Here is a 10,421-nt window from a genome sequence, read left to right as displayed (position 1 = left end):
ATTTGTGTGTTTCTCTGTCCTGTATGTTCTCCAATGTATTTGTATTGTAGTCCTGTCATGTAATGTTTTCATTTTAATATCATATTTAACACTGTCATAAAAGCGGGAGGTTTGGCTAGCCACAAAACCAGGTTCAACCGACCATTTTTTCTTTAAATGTCCTGTACCAATTTTAGATAATATACGAACAGTTGGAGCACTTGGAAGACCCAGCAATATAACGGTATACTGCTGGGTCTTCCAAGTGCTCCACAAAACCGTTTTTAAATTATTAACATCTGTTTCATCAGCATTCGAAACAGGGCTTCAAAGTTATTGTGAAACTGCATATTCTAGAGGTGGCGTTAATCAGATATACTAGAAAAAAATCAAAGATATTTTAGAGTACATACAATCTAAGACTCTTTCATCTTGTAGTATTATTAAAACATTTGTCTTTTCTTACCAATTCCAAACAAAACGACAAATTGAAAGAGTTGGTATTGCTTTATTTTTCATAAATAAGAAAGACCAACGTAGACACAAGTACATTGTCTTAAGGAGGGATACATTCTAATATGTAAAGGATCCCTCTGATTCAAAAAATAATTCCCTTAAACTGAAATTATCAAGATGCTTGATTTCTTGATTGACAACATATTTGTTACCTTTGGAGGACGTCTTTTCCATCAGACTGTCGGCATTCCAATGGGAATCAATTGTGCCCCTCTTCTTGCCGACTTGTTTCTTTACTATTATGAGGCTGACTTCATACAGGAAATTCTTCGGAAGAAAGAAAAGAAGTTAGCAATATCCTTTAACTTTACTTTCCACTGTAAATATGATGTTCTCTCATTTAATAATTCCAAATTTGGTGACTATGTTGAACGCATCTGTCCCATCGAACTAGAGATAAAGAATACAACAGATACAGTTAAGTCATCCTCATGTCTTGACTTACATCTAGAAATTGACAATGAGGGTCGATTGAAAACAAAACTTTACGACAAAAGATATGATTGCAGCTTCCCAATTGCGCACTTTCCATTCTAAGTAACAACATTCCAGCAGCGCCTGTATACGGAGTATATATCTCCCAATTGAAACAATATTCCCTAGCTTGTTTTTACTATCATGATTTCCTTGATAGAAGGTTGTTGCTTACAAGAAAGCTATAAAACCAAGAGTTCCAAATGCTGAAGTTGACATCATTCCTTCTTAAATTTTACCGACGCCATCACGATTTGGTTGGCCATTCTGTAAGATGATATCGGATATGTTTCTTACGTCGTAACTACAAACCCCTTCTCTTTTCATGAATGTGACCTACCGAATTAGACTATTTACCGGTATTGTAATAACATAAGCAACACGATGGGTGCCACATGTGGAGTAGGATCTGCTTACCCTTTTGGAGCATCTGAGATCACCCTCATTTTTTGGTGGATTTCGTGTTGCTTAATCTTTAGTTTTCTATGTTTTGTCATATGTACTATTATTTGTTTTTGTCTTTTTCATTTTTAACCATGGCATTGCAAGCTTATGTTCGATCTATGAGTTTGACTGTCATTAACCGTTCACGGTATAACCCTTGAATGTTTTTATTTGAGATCCCTAGGTCCTAACTTAGAAAATGAGGTTCGCCCCTCTTTTACTTCACCGTTCTAGTTACTGTTGTCCAATCTAAAGCTTCTTTATATTGTTTACAATTTATGATAGTTTTATTTCATTGTTTTTTTAGTTTATGTACTGATGTTATCTGATTTTATTGGTTTAAATAGAAAACTGATTTGGTATTTTGTCTCTTTCTTTTTTACACCTTGGTAGACGATGCATTATTGTCTGAGCGTTCAATGAACTATTTGATCGTTTACAATTATTTATTTTGAAATAAGGAGATGTGGTATGATTGCCGATGATTCTATCCACCAGATCAATGAAGTGGATGCATACAATTCTAGACAACCAAATGGTCTGAAATAACCAAAAAAATCAATACCGTATATATATATATACGTATAGTCGGCTATAAAAGAAACCGAAATGAACATAAGTCAATTACATTAGAACTCTTTTACTCATATCAAATATATAGATAAGAATAAAATACTCTATGATTGACACACAAGAACAAAAGTAGCTACATTGTAGAGAACAAAAAGAAAGTGATTTTGAAATAATCCTACAAAATTACATCAGAAATTGATTTCTTTCTAATAAAGCGGACAGAAAAAAAAGATATTGCAATGGATTTCTTTTTGCAGTGAGTAATATTTAGGTGAACGAAAGTCAAATTCACATTTCAGGAAGAACATATAGCACTGTTCTGTGTATCCCATAACACAGTGCATATTCTGAATTAACTCTATCGTCTAAGCTGTCTTATTGAAAAATCAAACCCGTCTTTTCGGCTGTTTATGGTTACTTCGAACTTTTGTATTAGCACATTTTAGGAGCCTGAAGCTAACAGTCAAAATTTATCATTTAATGCATACAAGTACAAAAGCACATGCTACTGAATGACGATTCCCCCCTGAATAACCTTGAATATAAAATCAATGTTGACAAATTTCCGTTTTAGTATTACAGTATCATGATGAAATTTTGTTGTTTGATTGTAATCATCCTCTGCACAATTCATGTTTCTACTGGCGGAAGTAAGTATTATTTATGTATCATTACAGGTATGTGCTGTCCTTACTTATACACCGTGTTCAGAAAGGAATAAACAAGATTGTTTTGACTGCTTTTTTGTCTGCTTTAAATGTTATTGTTTTACGTGTTCACCAAATATTTGGTTGGACTTGGGTTGTTGTTGTACCCCTATTTGTGACACTTTGTTCACGCAGTGATGTCAATATAATGAAATTTGATGCAATTGTCGTACAAGTGAGAAGTTAAGTGCTATAAAACCAGGTGCAATCTACCATTTTCTACATTTGAAAATGCTTGTACCAAGTCAGGATCAGACAAAATTTGTTGTCCGTTCGTTTGATGTGTTTTTTCATTTGATTTTTTCATTTGATTAGGAACTTTCCGTTTTGAATTTTCCCGGAGTTCAGTATTTTTGTGATTGTACTTTATAATATTGTTGCCTTTATTTTAGTGAACGGTATCACGATATGGGTCATGCTGAATCTAAGACAATGAATGTTTCCTGAAATTAAATTCGATTTAAAAATATAAAAAAACAGATTTATTAAATGTTTATTTGAATTAAATCTATCAGAAAAAAATGTTGTTCATATGAAAAATTCACCTTACGTTAAAAAAAAGTAGGTTATTATAAGAGGTTTCGTTTTCAATTTATATGAACTTATTTAACTTTCCATAAACTCATTACTGCAATGAAGAGTTTAACTTTAAGATTATGACTAAAACATGTTATTTTCCTAATAAAAGCTATGATTATTTTTTCCCGAGCGATAGTGAGGTAATTGCTATGTCCGATGTGTATAAGTGTAGAGTGTTTGTGTAGGCTCTTCCATGAACCTTCCTTTTTTATTCGTAAACAAGCAATCGACTGGCAACGTGATTTTTCAGAGGGGAAGTTTTGAACAGCCAGCATGAATGGTTGTCGTATCTAGGTCAACTATGTCAATTTCGAATTGCAACACATTACAGTCATGATAAATGAATTAGTAACAACATGTGCATCATTAAAGAGTTTTCAAGTGTTTTAAGTTAATGAAATATATTAAATGCATGCCAATTTGATAAAACTCATTATTCTGTAGTAGTCAATATACGCATGTGCAAACAAATTTCATTGGATTTAGAGCATGGATTTATTCACAAAGCGAAAGAAGCACGTCATATTAGAATATTGTATAATGCAGAGATTGGAGCTCATTATGTCACATTATATTTAAGAACTGTACTCTTTAGGACTTACTCGAAATTGTCTGGCTTCAAATGGCACATGTGGACGAAAAGGTCTTACTTGTGATGATGCTTTTGGTAAAGAATGGATCGAAAAAGGGAAATGTTGTAATGGAGGACCATGTTGTAAATGTAAGCATGATCGATAGTTCTTGTCCCTTTTATTTCAAAAATGAAACATAGGCATGTGTTGGAATAAAGGAGCATAGTGTAAATAAAATTAAACAATATGAAAAGTAATATATTATTGTCTTTAAATTAAATTTAATATTTGACACAATTTATCAAATTATAATAACAACAAAATATAACAAAATAATATTAGAACACAAGGTTCTCAAGCAATTGCGATATTATACACTTGTTTTTACATTTTTATGGGAAAACAATGCCGATAATGTATACTCTTGTTTGTGAAACGCTGACGCTGAAATTTAATTATTCTCTTCATTTTTGTCTATAAATTTAATGGGATTCATCATGAACGATACACCAGAAGAATAAAATTATACTGTAAGAAGTTTATTTCTAATTTTGGTAAGTTTTAGATCAATATCCGTATCTTTATGAATATAATTTGGACAATAACGATTTAAACACGTCACAATTTGTTTTATGTGATCTGGAAAAAGTTAATAAATGGAATCATTTAGCAACCAGTCCTATTGATTGCTAATTTTCTGCAACTTTGTCTCGGCGTGACAGATTTTTTACGTGATTTTTATGACCAATCTCATGGTTGGAGACCACAGCCGACCTGCTCTTTCTCAATAATATGTTTACAGTAAGTTGTACTACTTTTGGGATGAATTATATCAAAATAATGGAAAATTTCATCTGTTCTAATTCAAAATATGAACAATTTTAAAATTTATGTTAAGGGGATCTAGAAAACTGTTGACAGCTTCTGAAATTGTAAATTTTTAGCTTGACCAAATCACTACCCATGTATAAAAACTTAGAGATCTAAATTTAAATCATATCACTTTTATTACTTAAGACTGAAAATATATATTTTACTTTATATATATCGATAACGCTGATACAAATAAGGTATGCATACTACTCACCTCATAGTAATCATATTATTTTGCGAGTATGCAGTATATTGGTCATTCTATTTCAAACAAGTTATATCACCTTTCGTGTTATCTCCTGGACAGAATGTATTACTGTTTTTCTTTGAGGAATTTTGTTTTACCCTATCTAGTTGTTAACGGCTGCCTTATACAATAAAACCATTCTATATAGGTTTATCACTGTGTGTATATCGTCAAAATACCATGGAATTAATTTGACGAAATAGTACTCTTCTCCGTGACAGGTATACATTACATTTTCATCCTGCCAATTTTGTACATTTAACCTAATGATATTTGTTGATGTCATCAGTCAATTCAATGTTGTATCTATTTTTGTAATATATAACTTTTATTGTGTTATATAAATAGTATCATGTGTTCCCTGTCCTGAAGGATATGTGGAGTTAGATAACCAAACCGCTAGTCGTAATTGCTACGTTCACGCTAAACCGGATCGCCTTTACGAAACATGGGCTAGTGCTTTGGTGAGTATGTTTTATGTTGTATCAGATTTAATTTCCCCTTATTCAGGTACTGTTGATTTTGAATGGTTGATATTTAATGAAATATGAAAGCACACATTTCTGAGAAATAATGCAAACGGATCTATCTTTTTCATGTCTATCATAGTTTTTGTTATCAATAAAATTGAGAATGGAAATAAAGAATGGGAAACACATATGTGCCATTGTCATTCTGCACAGAGACGCCTCATATTTTATTTCAATTAATTGCTAAATATTTTTTGGTATATGGATGGAAGACCAAAGAATAATAGCATTATATTTAAAATATTTAACTCAATTACCTCTATTTATAGTTGATTGATTGATGTTGGTGTTCAACACCACTTTCAGCAATATCTTCAGAACATGATATTTTTTTGCAAAAATCAGGTTTCAATGTGAGGCGCATACTTAGTGATACCATGAAAACAATCATCGTTAAGGAACGTATCGGTCAAGATCGAATTATTAAACATAATTCGAGTATTATTTAATAGCGATGGAAATACATGAAAAACTAATTCATGTATATCTGGTTCTATTTAAAAAAAAAACATTCATATTGGATACATTGAAGATTAACCAATAGTGCGTGGATTATCACTTCAATGTTAAAATAGATGATTCATTATTATTCATAGAGTTTCATGGGTAAATCATAAGCTCGAATTTAAATGCTCAACAAACTGAACATTCACATAGGCGTATAGTCAGGCTTTGTCGAAACCATGAGATCAAACATCCACAAAAATATAATTGTTCCCAAAGCCACAGGATTCATTCGTCTCAACTCGGCCGATTCCGTACCCTCATCTAACGATAGCAGGAGAGTAGCGGATTCTACCGAGGATGGCCAAATAAATGAATCTACAGAACTTAAAATAACCTGACAAAAATCGATAGTAATACTCAGTTGCAGTACCGATAAGTTAAAAGCTTAATAAGTTATTATTATCGTGCTTCTCCGGTGTAAAAAATGTATTATTTATTGTATTATCTTTATCTATCTTCGACTCTTTCTAAATTTTAGTCGATATGTTCCTTGACACCAGGAGCTTATTTATGGAGACCAAATAGTGAAGAAGAAGCTAAGGCTGCCTTTAAACAGTTTAAATGCAGTAAGTTATTAATAAGTAATACTCACTTTTAACATCAATCAGTTAAACGACATGTATTTAAACACATAGGTTTTGTAATTCTTGATTTTACTGCCATTCTATAGCACAAAAGATTGAGAGAGCAAGTTATTCAAACCTAATGCTATTTTGTCTTAAAAAGTGTTTGAAATGTGCTTAAACAACAGATAAAGATTGTATTTCCAAAGCTTAGGTTACAAATAAGATATGCATAGATATAAAGATTTGGTTTTGAAGTTTGGTTATTCCTGTAAAAAACGTATTTCTAACGGTATAACACCTCCTTTATTTTACGGAAATGTTGTTTACCGTGCCCGGAAATTAAGAAATAATCCTGATAAACTTTTCGATCCTTTAAATAAACTTACCTTGGTTACCAATTCAATACTGTAATTCGATCTGAATATTGTTTTTATTTGTATAAATATTGATTTTGAATTTGGTAAATTAAAAGCAAACTAAATATTATTGTTATATACATATACACATTCATGGATATCTGTGGATACCTATATCTTGGCATTGCATAATGTCATGTTTTTCTCTGACTGTTTATGACGTCTTCACACTAAATCCATTCGATATTGGATATGTACTGATTGATAATGTATTCGTAGATGATGATTTTTTTATTAGTTGTTTGTGGCTTTGAACCAGCTGTCAGTAACTGCTTTTTGTTGTTGGGATGTACAGGTATCCGGCCACATCCACTTGTATTTGTAGTATTTTTATTTTTATCCATCGGACGAGTTGAGCCTTTTTCAACTCATTTTTATAGTTTGTTCTTATTTTGTACTGTTACACCACTGTACCAGGTTATGGTGATCCTGCTAACATGAACCCCGACACATTCTCTTTGTATGCGACTGTCCCAAGTCAGGAACCTGAAATTCCGTAGTTGTCGTTTGTTCATGTGTTACATATTTGTTTTTCGTTAATTATTTTACCATAAATTATGTCGTTGGTTTTCTCGTTTGAATTGTTTTACATTTTCATTTCGTGGCCTGTTATAGCTGACTATGCGACATTGGCTTTGCTCATTGTTGAAGGTCGTACGGTGACATATAGTTGTTAAAGAAGAGGGACGAAAGATACCAAAGGGACAGTCAAACTCATAAATCTAAAATAAACTGACAACGCCATGGCTAAAAAGGAAAAAGACAAACAGACAAACAATAGTACACATGACACAACATAGAAAACTAAGGAATAAACAACACGAACCCCACCAAAAACTAGGGGTGATCTCAGGTGCTCCGGAAGGGTAAGCAGATCCTGTTCCACATGTGGCACCCGTCGTGTTGCTTATGTGATAAAAAAATCCGGTAAATAGTCTAATTCATGTGTCATTTTGGTCTCTTATGGAAAGTTATCTCATTCGCAATCATACCACATCTTCTATTTTTATATTTACGATTCAATACGTTTCTTGTATTTCTTGTTATTTTGCACTAAACAGAGACAAGTGGAAAAATCGAGGTAACAAACTAAGGGAGTCGCATGAGCTCTAAAGGGAGTGAAACCGAGTGATATCGAGTGATATTGAGTGTGTCGACAGGGTAGGCGTCTCCTGAAATGCATCCTACATGTTCCATTTGAACCAATACTCAGACAAAATTTTATAATCGGGAAAAGGACAAAATTGGAAACGTTACAGATGAAACGATTTTAACAGTATTAAAATATTTGAAAATGCAAAAGCATGTGGTTAGGTAGTTGAGATACAGACATATCATACGGGTCAGCTTGTGAGGACAGTATGTTTATTTCTAAAAGTTTCAGTTGTCTTTCATATAACTCTGTGGGATAAGTTTTGGGCACGTCTAAGACAATATTTGCTAACTTACTGTGATGATGAATCTTCCTACAAGTCCTATGATACTAATAACAAGTCAATTCTTTTCAGCGAGCTTCATATAGACTGGTGCAAATAGTCCTGGTCAAGACGGAAATTTTGTATTTGCCGTAGACAATGGTGTTTTTAACTATTTGAACCTTCCCTTTGGAACCGGTGAGTTTTATCTTTTAATATAATTAAGTAAAACAAATATTGTGTTAAATGTACTGTTTATAATAATAATGTCAGGTATGTGTAATAAAAAGATACTTTGATATTTATGAAAAAAGCAGAAGGATTTTGAATTCAGAGTTTGGGATATATGGATAAAATTGATGTGAGATATACGTCAATGGGAACACAAAAAAGACATAACGAGGTCAAAATACTCATGGTTCTGTCATCAACAGAAGAAGTCTTAAATCGTCCCGAGGTTGCAAAATTTCTTATTAAATTATTTAAGAAATAACATTCATCACTTCTAATATAAAGGGATTACTCGAATGAGAATACAATAAACAAAAGTACAGCAGACTTAATATCCGTTAAAAGACGATACAACGATAACGATACCACAAATAAGGGCAACAGTACATTACCGATGTTCTGATACCATAAATCGATCAGGAAGACAAACGAAGGTTAAACAAAAACAAAGGGAATCACAGGAACAAAAGATGGAGCAATACCGGATGTTTCGAAAATGTTTGCGTCTTTTTCTATGCATACACCTACCACCATACAAATGTAAATTCAGTTAAAATGTCATAGTATGGAGTGGGAAACTATCTATCAAATTGTATAAAACACATCTCCTCTGATATCTACAGATCTAAGTCTAAGAAAAGACAGAAACATGTGGCAAGTGAGTTGAAACATTGATATATCAATCATTGCAATCAACTTATTTGTGATGATGACATGTTATCTAATGTAGTGTCATTTTCAGTCGGTTATCCTCATACCTCTGTTAGAGCGGTTTTCGAGTAAGAAGCGCGTCCCTTTTAATGGGGTAAGTAGTGTGGGAACATACTCGATTAGAAATGTACTACCTACACAAAAACGATATGAACAAATGAAGTCATCACTACAGAAGATAACATGTCACTATCACGAATTGGTTGACCGAAACGATATGTCTTTGTTTAAAATCACTCACCACAGGTGAATGTATCAATTGAGAGATGTAAACACCATACGATTGGGCAGAGGGTATGTTACGAGACATGGATCTGGTAAAGTCAAATGTGTAAACTTGAGAGTGTTAATCTCAGACGAATTTTCCTAAAATGACTTTTGTTTTATAAAAGCAATCTCTGCTGTTTTCTCGAAATGACAACATTTCTCCGATGACTCCTTTTTATGAGATGCTTACCTTGAATGACGGATTTTCCCCTTCGTGTGTTTTCCCAAAACCATATCAGATAGAGAAAAACTGTAAATAAATATATCAATTGAGTCAAATGGACGAATGATCTTGTATGACGATTTTTGATCGATTTCTTGCTTTTCTACAGAAGCTATTGGGTATATTTCTGACAACGGCTTAGTTTATCAAAACTGTCAGTTTGATTTCCTTATCTTTTTTCTGATTTCTAATTAGTTGATTTTTACAATATTCAGCATTTATATTAAAATAAATACCCTTTTTGTGTTTTTTTCCCCAGCTAATTCTTTCAGTAACCACAACTGTATTGGTATTACAATCGGGAGTCAAGAAACATTTTTTTGGAGTGATTTGGCCTGTACGAAAGAGAATCAATATATTTGCGAATTTCCAAGGGTTAGTATAAAAATTGAATATTTGTTGTATCTTATTGAAAGAAAATCACTTATCTACAATCATTTATGTCATCATGTTTAATCAAACATCAATCTGATAAGAGTAATATTATTTTGTCGTTTTGCAAATTTACCAAAATATCGGCCATGTTGTTTGTTAGACTAAGCTATAAGACAAACATTATTATCTGGATGATTGTAGTAAAGATTGATTAAA

The 10,421-nt window shown here is 32.5% G+C and overlaps 1 long non-coding RNA gene across 1 annotated transcript; it reads left to right on the top strand.

The window, feature by feature from the left end:
• Positions 1-3,878: 3,878 nt before the first annotated feature.
• LOC139519546 (uncharacterized) lies at positions 3,879-8,596 on the top strand. The gene is made up of 4 exons (XR_011663621.1): positions 3,879-3,993; positions 5,313-5,428; positions 6,480-6,567; positions 8,492-8,596. It is a non-coding gene; the product is annotated as an uncharacterized lncRNA (long non-coding RNA).
• The last annotated feature ends 1,825 nt before the right edge of the window (positions 8,597-10,421 follow it).

The sequence above is a fragment of the Mytilus edulis genome, chromosome 1 (assembly GCF_963676685.1).
Source record: "Mytilus edulis chromosome 1, xbMytEdul2.2, whole genome shotgun sequence".
In the NCBI taxonomy this organism is placed as follows: Eukaryota; Metazoa; Mollusca; class Bivalvia; order Mytilida; family Mytilidae; genus Mytilus; species Mytilus edulis.
This window is presented reverse-complemented; position numbering and strand designations above follow the sequence as displayed.